General features: G+C 44.4%; 2 long non-coding RNA genes across 3 annotated transcripts in view; both read left to right on the plus strand.

Moving 5' to 3' along the window:
• The window catches only part of LOC105418701 (uncharacterized), a 20,260-nt gene extending 11,223 nt beyond the window's left edge, over positions 1-9,037 (plus strand). The window contains exons 1-3 of one of the 2 annotated variants that reach the window (XR_965786.2): positions 2,326-2,442; positions 8,522-8,667; positions 8,893-9,037. This is a non-coding gene — a long non-coding RNA (uncharacterized lncRNA). Of the gene's footprint in view, positions 1-2,325; positions 2,443-8,521; positions 8,668-8,892 lie in introns of those variants that run through there. The other variant, XR_965787.2, reaches the window with a different exon arrangement.
• LOC115247191 (uncharacterized) overlaps positions 1-13,470 on the plus strand; it is a 67,870-nt gene that overhangs the window by 40,597 nt on the left and 13,803 nt on the right. The gene's annotated exons all lie outside the window — the stretch shown is intronic.

A 13,470-nucleotide genomic window follows, 5' to 3' on the forward strand; every position in this document is an offset into this window, starting at 1 on the left:
AGACAGGGCTTCATATCTCAGGTAGGGGTGGAGACACGCTAGCACAGGTGTGGACATCCAGGTAGGGTAAGCACATGATGGAGGAGGGAGCCAGCAGACAAGGACACAGCAAAACTCCCAACCACCTATGAGCTGCTCCAGTCCAGACTGGCAGGATGTTCTGCTCATCAGAGTGGCTCAAATCACCCGCTCATCCAAAATAAAGGTCTCCATCTTGGATGAGCGGGGGAGTTGAGCCACTCTAATGAGTGGCACAAATCACCCCAAATCACCTTTATGTTGATCATTTGGATAGAAACCTAAACTCTGCTTGTCCTCTGAACCAAGGTAGCCTCTCACACCATAGCAGCACATTGAAGATGTGGTAGATTAATCTTTAAATAAAATCAATCTTTATTTATATAGCGTCTTGTTTCAAAGTGCTTTACAGACAAGCAACAGTGGCAAGGAAAAACTCCCCTTTAACAGGAAGAAACCTTGAGCAGAACCAGGCTCATGTAGAGGGACCCTCCTGCTGATGGCCGGCTGGGTAGAGAGAGAGGAGAAGGGGGAGGACAGGTAAAGGATAGAATAGGTAGGAGAGGAGACAAGTGGAGAGGAGAGGAGAGGATAGGATGGGCATAGAGATGAGATGGATAAGAACCAGTGGTATCCTGAGCAGCTCCTCTGTTCTAATGCAACAGGATACAAGAGGATGCTGCTTCTCTTTGTCTGAGAATCTGAGGGCTTGCAAACGATTCTACTAAATATGTAGAGCTGGTGCTGCATGTGTGAGTTGAGAGTGTTACTACACGGTGAGCTGTCAGATTCACCTTGACCTTCCTTCTTAATTCATGATTCGGAGCAGAACCTCCTGCATGTTAATGGCTGAAGAAGGAGCTCAGCCTGAATATGAAATGTTTGGACATGATGGTAGTCTGCCTTCACAGTCGTGTAAAGAAGATACAGTATCTGTTGCCCTCCAAATCACTGGATTATGGCTAAATCTGCATTTTCTCCTCTGCTCATGGACCTTTAAGAGTGATTTACAGGCAGGTGAGGAGGAGCTGCTCCTGGTAGCAGTGGAGCAGGTGCACATCCCTGCCTCTGGCTCACTAATGCTGGACCTTCAGCGTGTTAGCTTGACTGAAATCAAAGTTTGAAAGGTGTGGCCAACACTCCCAAACACTCCCAGACAATGTGCTCAAAGGTTCTGCACCAAATCCTGAGCTGCAAGTGGAACAGCATGTAAAAAGGGACAGGTGGAACCTTGATGGAAGAAACCTGCTGAACATGGCAAAAAAACAAGTTTATTTTGGATGAAAAGGAGACACTCTTCATGCTGTCTGTTTCTGGAAACCTCTGTTGTGGCCTGTGATGTTAAGCCTTTTCCAGGTGATCTACAACATCAACAGGATGACAGACGGCAAGTGACCGCCTAGATTAATGATTGCATCGCAATTTTAACTCCCGTTTGATGTTAGAATTACACAAAAAAAACATTAAAATTAGGTCATTCTGTATGCTGTTGAATTCATAATGTTCTTGAATATCACTCTTGTTCGCTTTGTTCTATCTAATGTTTAATTGTTTCAAATTTGCCTTGATGAAATAGTTTTTTTCCTGAGAACACTTCTAAGGGTGAAGAGCCAGTTCTCCATTAGTGTGATCGGCTCGCTCAGAGGGAAAACAATTGCTAATTCCATCTCTCTCTAGTCTCCAGCCATCATCCAGAGTGCCAACAGCACAGTCAGTGTCAGCACATCTACAAGGCTAGCTGGAATGTGCGTTTAGAGGGAAGTCAGCTTGCTCAGGCTACCACCTGGATACATTTACAGGTGTTTGTATACTTGAACCAGAAGTCTGAACAGTGACTCGTCTTGAACATGTTGATGAAGTGTATGTGATGTCGGAGCCTCAGGCCGACAGTCCAAAAAGGCTGCAGTTGATACAAAACCCCTTTTCTTTCAACCTTAGCTGCTGCTTATATGCTACGCCTTGACCTGGTCCTGACCCGGACCAGAGGTGCCCTCTTTTACAACACTGGTTTGTGAGGAAAAAGACTCATCAAGATGATATCATGTCCTGTTTTATATAAAACAAAAGCCAGTGAAATATATTTTATTGAGATTGAAACCTGTGGAAATGAGAATATAACCATGTTTCACCAGTGCTACCAGTAAACGCTGTCATTGCTGCTACATAGCAAGAAACCATTATTACCAATATTCATCCAATATTTTCCAATTACAACACAAAACATGAAATAATATGTATTTTTAAACTTCCAGCATTTGTTACAGACCACTCACTGTGTTCACAGCAGCAGCACTAAACTCTACGTGAGAGGAGCGTGCACGTGTGTTTCCCGTGGCTGCAGCAGGTTCTCCCTGTTTGCCGTCCTTCTCTGCAGGGTAGAAGTTGCATCTCCTTCTCTTCTGTCCCGTCTTGTTGGCTTCTTGTGTGAGTTGTTGATCAGTATCGCCAGGGGCCAGTGGGCACCCTTCTTGCAGCTGTATGGACCTGGTCCTTGGTCAGGGATGTCCACGCTTTCTTTGGTGGTATTATGGTCAAGGATTATGGCTGGATTTCTGACATTCTAGTTCTGTTGCATCTGTGAGATAATTGTGGCTGTTGCAGCTCAGCTTTGTTTCACCTCACAGTGCCAACCATTGTCTTCTTGAGGAGCATCTGACCAAGGTCAGAAACTCCTGAGAGGTGAAAAAGTTGTCACACATCACTTTGTGCTCTGTACAGTGCCAAGATTCCCTAAACCCACTATTCTCCTTGGTCCGACCCACACTGGTAGATGGCAAATTCAAACCAATAAATATGAATAAATTTGACCGGAAACAGCCTCAGTGTGCAGAAACTCGTAGCAGCTATACAAACATATTTTTTTTAATTTTAATTTTTATTTATTTTTTCACTTTTGTGTTTGTAGGATCACTTTAGGGAGAGTCACCAAATTTGAGCCAAAAACAATGATATTGAGAATATTTTTACACTTGTAAATTGTTGAAATGGGTCCAGTTTGACCTGAACAGCATGAGGTCTACTAGGTCCAACCATCTCATAGATGGTTGTCCCACGTGTCCTCCACACATCCTCCATCTGAGGGTCTGAGACCCGGAGTGATTAAAAGCTCCTCCTTAAGACAGGATTGCAAATTAACCTTCGCAATGAACTTTCGCAATGAAAAAGGGAACTTTATGTTTGAAAGTAACCCCAGAAATCAACAAACCTCAGTGAGGATTTCATCAGGATCTCGTCCTGTCCCACGAGCACTTTCAGCCAGTTTGACAAGGCTGTGATGATAGGATCACAAGACAAAGAAGACTGGAATAAAAGAGGCAGTGGCACTTTGAAATTCATGTTGGAGTTCATCTTAGATGAAGGTCAGCTGTTTCAGAGCCCCATCAAAATGTCTTCTGTGTACTGAATGACAAGCAAACCTCTGAAATGATAATTTTAGCAGAAAGCTGAGATGAATGGAGACATTGTTGTTATTTTATTACATGGTCCAAGATCACATTTTAACACCTGGAATGTTACCATATACGACTGTACAATCATGAAAGCGCCAGATCTGATTATTCTTGTTTTTCCAGTGCATATATATCTGTCATCAACAAGCCCTGAAAGTTCCTGTCGCCTTTATCAATAGCTTAAAGTGTGGTTCTGCTGGCCGAATATTTAAATGAAGAAAGCAACGACACGTTTAAGAGAGGTTCAGCAAATCATGCCTGCAAACAGACAATAATGAGGGAATTCTCCAAACCTTCAACAGAAGCCATGATGTTAGAAATGCTGAATGGATGAAGCTTTTCTCTGCAATATTTTTTTTTGGGGGGGGGGGGGCTCTCCCCCTTTCTTCCTTCTATCGTTGTAATGAAGGTGTGCAATAGGGATGTCCTGATGTCCATTTTTGTGCCATTCATCCGTGATTATCACCTCATTATACTGGACCGAATTTCTGTACACCATTCATCAAACTTGAACACTCACCAGTTCTTTAATGGCTAGTAGACTCATCCTAAATGTCACCCATCCGGCATGACTGGGCTGCTTCAGATCAGCCTTTATGACAGTGTCTTCCAGTTCCTGCCAATAGTCAAGCTGTCTATAAACCACATCTGACAGCTGCATGGATAATCTGGCCAAAGGAGAAGTTAGCGTGCCAGTTAACACATATTTACACAGATTTGTGACCAGTTTGAGAGACAGACCTTTTCTCTCCATAAAAAAAGTCTTACATCTTAAACCCATAGTTGCTTGGCTGAAATAAACTTTATTGCACAAAATTGTTCGCAAAAATAGAGTGACAATTTAGCAACACAGAAGGAGTGTTAGCATCAGGGTCAGTCTTGTGCCTTCACCCCTGATAATTGTCTTTTTAGACATGACAGGGAATGAAGATGAGGGCCCCCACAGTGATCCAAGAAACACAGTCCCCAGGAGGATGGTGGGGAGGTGGTGGGACTGAGCTCTGAAGCACAGAGCAGCACAATAGTGCAGAGTAGCATAATAACACAATACCACAGAGCAGCACAAAAGCACAGAGCAGCACATTAGCACAGAGCAGCAAAATAACATAGAGCAGCGCAATAGCACAGAGAAGCACAATAACACAGAGCAGCACAATAGCACAGAACAGCAAAATAGCACTGAGCAACACAACAGCACTGAGCAACACAACAGCACAGAGCAGCACACTAGCACGGAACAGCACAATAGCACAGAACAGCACAATAGCAGAGAGCAGCACAATAGCACGTAGCAGCAGCAAAACAGAGCAGCACAATAGAACAGGGCAGCACAATAGCATGGAACAACACAATAGCACAGAGTAGAACAATAGCACAGAGCAGCACAGTAGCACAGAGCAGCATCATAGCAGAGAGCAGCAGAACAACAGGAGGTGTGTGATGGCCAATATGACTGATGCGCTCCAGGGAGCCACCAAACCGCTGGTCAGGGCCACATCTGAGCAAGTCAACTGGAAACCAGCAACCACGAGCTTTAATGTTCCTCCAGGATGCCGTGGCTGCTTGGGAGATATGTTTGTTCTCCTCTGTCATTCTGAGGCAAACCAGAATAACCTGTTGTCTGTGTTCTCCTTCACTGTCCCCTGGTGAAGAGGACAGCTGTCCTTCCAGTCTTCTGTATTTAGACACAATCACAATCGCAGCAAATCCTTCCAGGTTAAGTAACACCCAGTAGGAGGACTCTGAGCAGGATGTGTGGTCTCTCCCCCAGAGATAGGGTGAGAAGCTCCTTAAGACTTATTTACTGTAAAGAATGGCTCAGTTCCTGCAAAATAGGCCTCTGCTGAGCAACTTCACATTCACAGCTGCACAGAACCCGCACACTTTGGCATAGCGCTGTTTAATTTAATCCCTCACAACATGATGGAAAATGCAGTGACAAACTAGAAATTGAGTGAAGATAGTTCATACGCCACCTGTCTCTGGGATAGAACACACTCACAGGAACACACACACTTCCTGTGTTACGTGCTTGGAAGAATAAAGGACAATCTGAGAGGAGAGAATAAGTGGCGGCCTCCAGGGTAGCACAAATACTCCAGCAAATGTTGACACCCACACAGATCCTCCCAGTGTGTCCACGACGATGTGTCAAAAGGAGCAGAAAGTGGTGAGGCCAGCGTGAATGGATAAATAATAATCTGACAGGTGGAAAATTGAGATATCATTTGAAAATTGAGTAGTGACACTCCAAATGAGGCACTTTCAACCAGCTGTCTTGAAAGGAGCCGATAGACGCAGTCAACAGTTGGCTATCGAGGAAGCTGTCAAGCTGCCAGGACAAACTGATCAGAGCAAAGGCCTGAAGGTGTGTCTTCTTGCCTTACATGGCTGATAATTTTCATTTCCATTTTTTTCCTCCCATCTTGGCCTTCAGCATTATCAACGGTTATCAAAAATCCCTGCCTTCTTTTCACATGCCACATAATATTACTGTTCATCTGAAATAATGTCAGATGTTCACCCCTGGAGACGTTTTACTGCTGGTGCATGAGCTGACAAATAGCTCCAGTCAGATGTGATGGAGCACATATGAAACATGTGTCAGAGTTAGAAAAGAAGGAAAGTTCCCTTTGGTGAGTGCAGCGTTCAGTAAAAGGCTCCACTGGCCTCTGGATCAGAGAAGATTTGGAACTTTCACAGTTTAAGATCTTTGGAATCTTGAATCTATCCATCATATTCCTGAGCATGGTCTCAGGGGTGGGGTGGCAGGACACACGGACATGGGGACAACATGCTAGCTTGTTGAAAATCGGACAGAAGAATTTTCCTAGTTCTAAAAGCAAAAGCCCTTCAGCCTGCTACTCTAACAAAGTGTCCGGGGAGTGAGGACACTGTGGTAAGGAGGCAAACGGACAGAAAGTAATAATTACAGCAGAAAAATCATTATAAAGATAATGATTATGCATCTTTATCATAAACATTATTATTCCCCTTATAAGACATAACATTCATCCCAATGATACTATTGAAGGAGCTTAATTTCCCCTATTACATAATTACTATTCAGTTATAATATCACTGAAGTCCTTGAAGCAGAACATTGAAGCTAATTTGTAATATGAGTCTGATTATCTGCGTTTGTGCAGGGTCCGAATGACCCATACCCACTGCTGCCCACAGTCTGCTTAAAAAGAGCCTGACAGTCCAGAGCTCACAGCACGTTGCGGTGAAGGATGAAGTGAAGTTTTTTCCTGTGAAGACAGAGTTTTGTCTTCCCATTGCTCCTTTTTTAGCCTTTGTTTAGCGTTGCCATATTTCCTGTTGTTCCACTGTAGAGTTCAGGACCTCTGACATCAGATTTATAGGACTGTCAGGAGACTCAGCAGCACCAGCTTTTTCACCTCGGGCACATTTGTGTGTGTGTTTGAGTTGTATTGTGTACAGATGCATTTGTGAGAACACAGGTGTGTCTATGTGCACAGCCCTGTCCAAGGTTGTTTCAACAGCAGCGGTACTTTTGCTCCAACAGAGGGACTTTCTCTTTCATTGTGTCTCTTCTACCTTTTGGACAGCAACTATAAAGAATGAGAGGCAGCAACAACATTTAATAATAGTTACCAATTGAAACTGGTCAAAGTAAAAGAAAATTGGCTAAAAGTTGGAAAATGTTCCAGGTCCTTGCAACAAGAATCAGGTTATTGATGTGTTAACCAGGAAATATTCTCTGAAACTGTCCACACAACTGTTGGACATGAGGCATAATGTTGACATAAAAGCTAACATGAAATATGGTGTCACGCATATATGTGTGTGTTTGTCTCGCCATCCATTCATCTATGAGACAGAATGTTGTTACTGAATCTATGTAAGCTGCAGCATCCAAAACTTGATGAGTTCCAACGGCAACATATTTCTCTTCATCCAACCAAATTTATTGAATTATTTAGCTACATGTTTACTCTTCTCAACTGCCTGATCAGGCCATAGCTTGGGATCTTTTTGGTGTCCTTTCTTCATGATAAATCCTAACCTCATCATATCACATATGGAAGCACAACTATCTCAGCATTATGGGGTGTATTTAGAGAAGATTGCAACATGCTTGCAATACATGAGCCCTAAATTATTAATCCAGAGAGAGTCCAAGTACTTCTTCTTTCCCCAGTAGTTTAAAAACTTTTTTTTAACCATTTATATCAGGGCAAAATACATCAGCATCCAGAGCAGAATGAGCACCCACTTCAGCTTTACCGCCACTGGGATTCACCAATGAGATTATTTCTGCTTGAAGAACAGTACTGCCTTGGAGAAATGTTCGGTTAAATAAACAGCATCTGCTGGGTCTCAGCTTTCTCCTTAACATGTCAGGTAACCTCAAGCAAATGAAGTATAAATAAATAAATAAATAACCCTGTTCCTGACAAGCAGGTTTCCACTGAGAGAAGGAGAAAGATAAAATGGTTTTGATTGTCACTCTCACTGATTTAGTGGGAATACAATGGCTTCTGATGAGCCCTCTTAACCCTCATATTATGTTAAGGGTAAATTTGACCTGTTTCAGATTTTGTGTTGTCCAGATCTTTTCAAAATCCTTCCAAATCTTTATCTTTTTTTTTCTTCATGAAATTTGGTGACTTTTCCTCATTTAGGGTCATGAACAGGTGTGCAAAATCTGGACACGTTGGTGTGTCTTGGAATGTCTGTGCACTGTTTACTTACTTACGTTGATGATGTCGCGGGTCAATTTGACCCGGGCATGGTAATAGGGCAGTATGTAATGTAATGTAATGTAATGAGTACAATGCACAAAGATGCATCTCTAGAGAAGACAAGAAGCCACAAATGATCCTGGATTATAATGCCACTAAAGGAGGGGTGCACAATCTGGTCAAAGTAATAGCAACATACAGCTGCCAGCGCAAGACTGCCCATTGGCTTTTGTTGATTTTTTTATTTTTATTTTTTTGCCACATTTTGGACATGTCTGCTTATAATGCCTATGTCCTGTGGACTGAAATCAACCAGCAATGGAATTCCAACAAATTATACAGGCTTTGGCTTTTCCTGGAAGAACTCGGCAAAGCACTTGTCACTCCCAAGATCCAGACACGAGCCAGGCCAGTTCGATCCCCAGTGGCTGCAGCCATGATTGAAAAGGTCAAGCTCAGGTCACCCAATCAACCTCCAGTAGACACAGGTGGGAAAAGAAAGGAAAAGATGCCAGGTCTGTCCCTCCAGAGAGGACAGTAAAACAAGTACCTCTTGTGTGAAATGCAAGAATTACATCTGCAGAAGGCAAACAGTAACATTCTGACCATCATGTGGAGAACAATGAAAATGTTGAACATTGAATGTTAAAGTTAAAAAGAAATGTGTTCATGAAGAGGGAAAATCTTTAACCCTGTGCTTTCTTTGAGTCAAGAATGAAGACAGAAAAGAAGGGAGTAGAGGAGGATGAAGAGAGAAGAAAAAGAGGATGAGGAAAAAGGAAGAATTGCATCATTTTAACCTGGGAGGATGACAGAAGGGTTAAGCTAAATAGTCCTTAAATATAGTTTTGAAATTAAAATTTATATTGAATATCAATTTTCTAACTGTTCCTATAATCTAAAATAAAGTAGTTCTTAGTTTAACCTATTTTCCTGGCTCTTTTGAGGCATTTACAAAGTACGGGTCATTTTGACCCGTAACATCATCAATGTAATTTTTTTCCAATATAATATGAGGGTTAATGACCATCGCTGAGTAGACAGGTTAGGAGGAAGCCAAGAGTGAAGGTGAGTCCTCGCCAAGAGCTTACCAAGTCCAAGAACACCTGCACTGGCTTGTTGACACTCATCACCAGGTTGTGTGCTGCTTGTTGCAAACATGTGGTGCCGTGTTCTTGTAGGCTGGCTTATGGTTGTCGATCAGGCCTTGGAGGAGAGAAGCAGTGACTGATGTTAGCATGCTAGCAGGATTCTGCCCTCCCTTAATGATGTGAGAAATCACCAAGGTCCCAAATTGTAGTTGCTGAATTATCTAATTGTTCTCTTTTAATGACACTTTCATCGTGTTTTCAAGTGTTTTGAGGTAGTGAACCCAGTTTTACCAGTTTGTAAAATTGTCAGAATTTCAGAGCTTGTAACTTTGTGTGGCGATACACAATATTACCCAACTCAACAAATATCAGTGGCTTTGATTAACTCAGAAGAAGCTTTTGTCACTTTCATGACCCGACTGCAAAAGAAGCTCATTATTTTAAGTCTGTGCAGTCTCAGACACTTGGGACATGGCAAGTGGACACTTTTGGGTCTTGAAATGTTGGAGACCACACTGATGGCAAAGGCCTATAAAAGGCCAACTAGTATGATGTAAATATGACCCTACTGCGCAAACCCAGAGAGTGTTTTAGAGCTCAGACATCTTGATAGCAGTAAACACAATATCGAGGACAAAACAGACATTTCTCATGCTGATGAAATTTTCACAAGCCGTCAGCCTTTTGAAACTTAGCATCATTACTCAACCAGATGGCATGACAGCGGCAGAAACATCACACGTCTCCCCTCACGAGCACTTCTAATCTGGTATGTCCATTTTTAAATAAAATAGAGAAGAAAATAAAGAGGCTAAAAAGAGAGGATAAAATAATTGAGAGGGCCCTTTTGAGCACATTTTGAGAACATATAACCCTAAAAAGTTTAGTGAGGAAGAAAACTGTCCTAATACGGTGTCAAAATGAAACACACTACTAGTGTCACTCGGCTGAGAATACACGGCATGATCTTATCCATCATAGAAGAGCGTGAAAAGTCTAAAATTATGCACGAACCATCTGGTTCTGCAAGTCTGCTCATAGGCTGCCAGTGCTTATTTGAGAAATCTCAGGGTTTTTTAGGCTGTTACAGGAACGCAATGAGATCGTGCACAAACACAGAAAGGTCCTGAGCCCAGAATCAAACTTGCATCACAGTCACTGTGCTAAGATCACCTGTATAGGAACCACCCAACTAATATTCCACCCCACCGCTTCCTGCTGACCAACACAAAACACCGGTAATTCATTTTTACCTTTTGCTTTTGAATCATTGCCTCACTGAACCTCCTTGAACCACTTCCTATGATGGAGTCTAATGTGTCTAATGATCTAATGATGTGAGTGTCTAATGATCCTAAGAGCTTTTTTTGTCCATGCCCCTTGTAGGGTCTCCCATGGCAAATAGTTCCTTGGAGACTAAAGGTGGTTCATGTGCTCACCGTTAAAATTGCAAAATAATGATGTTTAAGTCGCCCTACTGGCCGTGACTCTGCAGCCAATCCTGGGGTTGGGGCTCACAAGGATGCGCCTGGGGGTTTGGACTCTGCCCACGCAACCAGGCTAGGCTGATCTTAAAATGGCAATGTACGTCCACCATCCAGTATCCTCACCAGCTGGTGCCGGTCCGGTTTGGGAGGCAGTTGTGGCTGGAGAACCTCAACAACCCGATTCTCAGGCCAAAACTCTGGCTGTAGGAAAATGAAGGTATGATCTGAAAAGTAATATTTGAGGGGGTTAGATCAGTTATCCTCACTGGATACACAGCTGTGTTGGTGGGATTGAGGAGGTCCTCGAAGTATTCCTTCCACCGAATCACAACATTCAAGTTGAGGTCAGCAGCACATCGCCACTATACACAGTCAAATCAAATCAAATCAATCTTTATTTATATAGCGTCTTATACAATCAAAATTGTTTCAAGGCGCTTTCCAGAATCCCAGGGCCTGACCCCAGACAAGCAACAGTGGCAAGGAAAAACTCCCCTTTAACAAGAAGAAACCTTGAGCAGGACCAGGCTCATGTAGGGGGGACCCTCCTGCTGATGGCCGGCTGGGTAAAGAGAGAGGAGAAGGGGGAGGACAGGTAGAAAATAGGATAGGTAGGAGAGGAGAGGAGAGGAGAGGAGAGGAGAAGAGAAGTAGAGTGAAGGGGAGGTAGAGGAGAGGAGAAGGAGGAGGAGGGGAAAGAGGAGAGGAAGGGAGAGGAGAGGGAGAGGAAAAGGAGAAGGAGGGGGAGAGGAGAGGAGAGGGAGAGGAGAGGAGAGGCACAGAGCACAGAAACACACACAAAAAATATGATATACAATCACTTCAGCGGGGCCGGAGGTCATTATGCAGCTCCGAGGGCGGCGATACCTGTAAAGTGTTGACAGTGCACTGCTTCCCCTTCCTCAGACGCCAGATGGTGGTCCAGAACCTTTTCAAAGCCATCCGGAAGTCGTTCTCCATGGCCTCACCCAACTCTTCCCATGCCCAGATCTTTGCCTCGGCAACCACCGTAGCTGCACTCCCCCGCCTTCCCTGGGACGGGAGACTCTGCCAGGCGTTCCCAGCAGACCCTCACAATATGTTTGGGTTAGCCGGGTCTGTCCAGCATCCTTCCCCAAATCCGATGACATGACCACAAAGTCGATCATCAACCTGCAGCCTAAGGTGTCCTGGTGCCAAGTGCAGTTGTGGATGCCTTTATGCCTGAACAAGGTGTTTGTTATGGACAATCTGAGACGAGCACACAAGTCCAATAACAAAACACCATTCGGGTTCAGATCAGGGGGGGCCGTTCTTCCCAATCACTTCTCAATTCCTTAAGGCTCTGGATGTTGTAGGGCTGTCATGGTTGACTCGACTCTGCAACATCACGTGGACATCTCGAGCGATGCCGCTGGATTGGCAGACTGGGGTGGTAGTCCCTCTTTTTTGAAGAAGGGGGACCGGACGGTGTGTTCCAACTATAGGAAAACAACACTCCTCAGCCTCCCTGGTAAGGTCTATTCAGGGGTACTGGAGAGGAGGGTCCGCCCGATAGTCGAACCTCGGATTCTGGAGGAGCAATGTGGTTTTCATCCTGGGCGTGGAACAGTGGACCAGCTCTACACCCTCAGCAGGGTCTTCGAGGGTGCATGGGAGTTTGCCGAACCAGTCCACATGTGTTTTCTGGACTTGGAGAAGGCATTCGACCGTGTCCCTCGGGGGGTCCTGTGGGGGGTTCTCCGAGAGTATAGGGTGTCAGGCCCGCTGATACGGGCTGTCCGCTCCCTGTACGATCGGTGTCAGAGTTTGGTCCGCATTGCTGGCAGTAAGTCGAACTCCTTTCCAGTGAGGGTTGGTCTCTGCCAGGGCTGCCCTTTGTCACCGATTCTGTTCATAATTTTTATGGACAGAATTTCTAGGTGCAGTCATGGTCCTGTTTGGGGACCTCAGGATCGGGTCTCTGCTTTTTGCAGATGATGTGGTCCTGTTGGCGTCATCAGCCTGTGACCTCCAACGATCACTGGATCGGTTCGCTGCCGCATGTGAAGCGGCTGGGATAAAAATCAGCACCTCCAAATCCGAGGCCATGGTTCTCAACCGGAAAAAGGTCAAGTGCCTTCTCCGGGTCAAGGAGGAGATCTTGCCCCATGTGGAGGAGTCCAAGTACCTCGGGGTCTTGTTCACGAGTGAGGGAAGAATGGAGCAGGAGATCGACAGGTGGATCGGTGCGGCATCCGCAGTAATGCGGACTCTGCACCGCTCCGTAGTGGTGAAGAGAGAGCTGAGCCGAAAGGCGAAGCTCTCGATGTACCTGTCGATCTTCATTCCTACCCTCACCTATGGTCATGAGCTTTGGGTAATGACCGAAAGAACAAGATCACGGGTACAAGCGGCCGAAATGAGCTTCCTCCGTAGGGTGGCTGGGCTCTCCCTTAGAGACAGGGTGAGAAGCTCTGCCATCCGGGAGGAGCTCGGAGTTGAGCCGCTGCTCCTCCGCATTGATTCAGATTCAGGTCCTTTATTGTCCCACACGGGGAAATTTACAGTGCAACAACAGCAAGAGCACGCAGAGAAAAATAAGATAAAATAGAATAGAATAGAATTTGGAATATACAAAGAGGATGTACAGTATATTTACAATAATCCAGGTAAATGGATACTCGGCCCCTGTAAACCTGTACATAGTACAAAGGGTGAATACAATATACAGATCAGAATATATAATATTCAG

The sequence above is a fragment of the Takifugu rubripes genome, chromosome 20 (assembly GCF_901000725.2).
Source record: "Takifugu rubripes chromosome 20, fTakRub1.2, whole genome shotgun sequence".
NCBI lineage: Eukaryota > Metazoa > Chordata > Actinopteri > Tetraodontiformes > Tetraodontidae > Takifugu > Takifugu rubripes.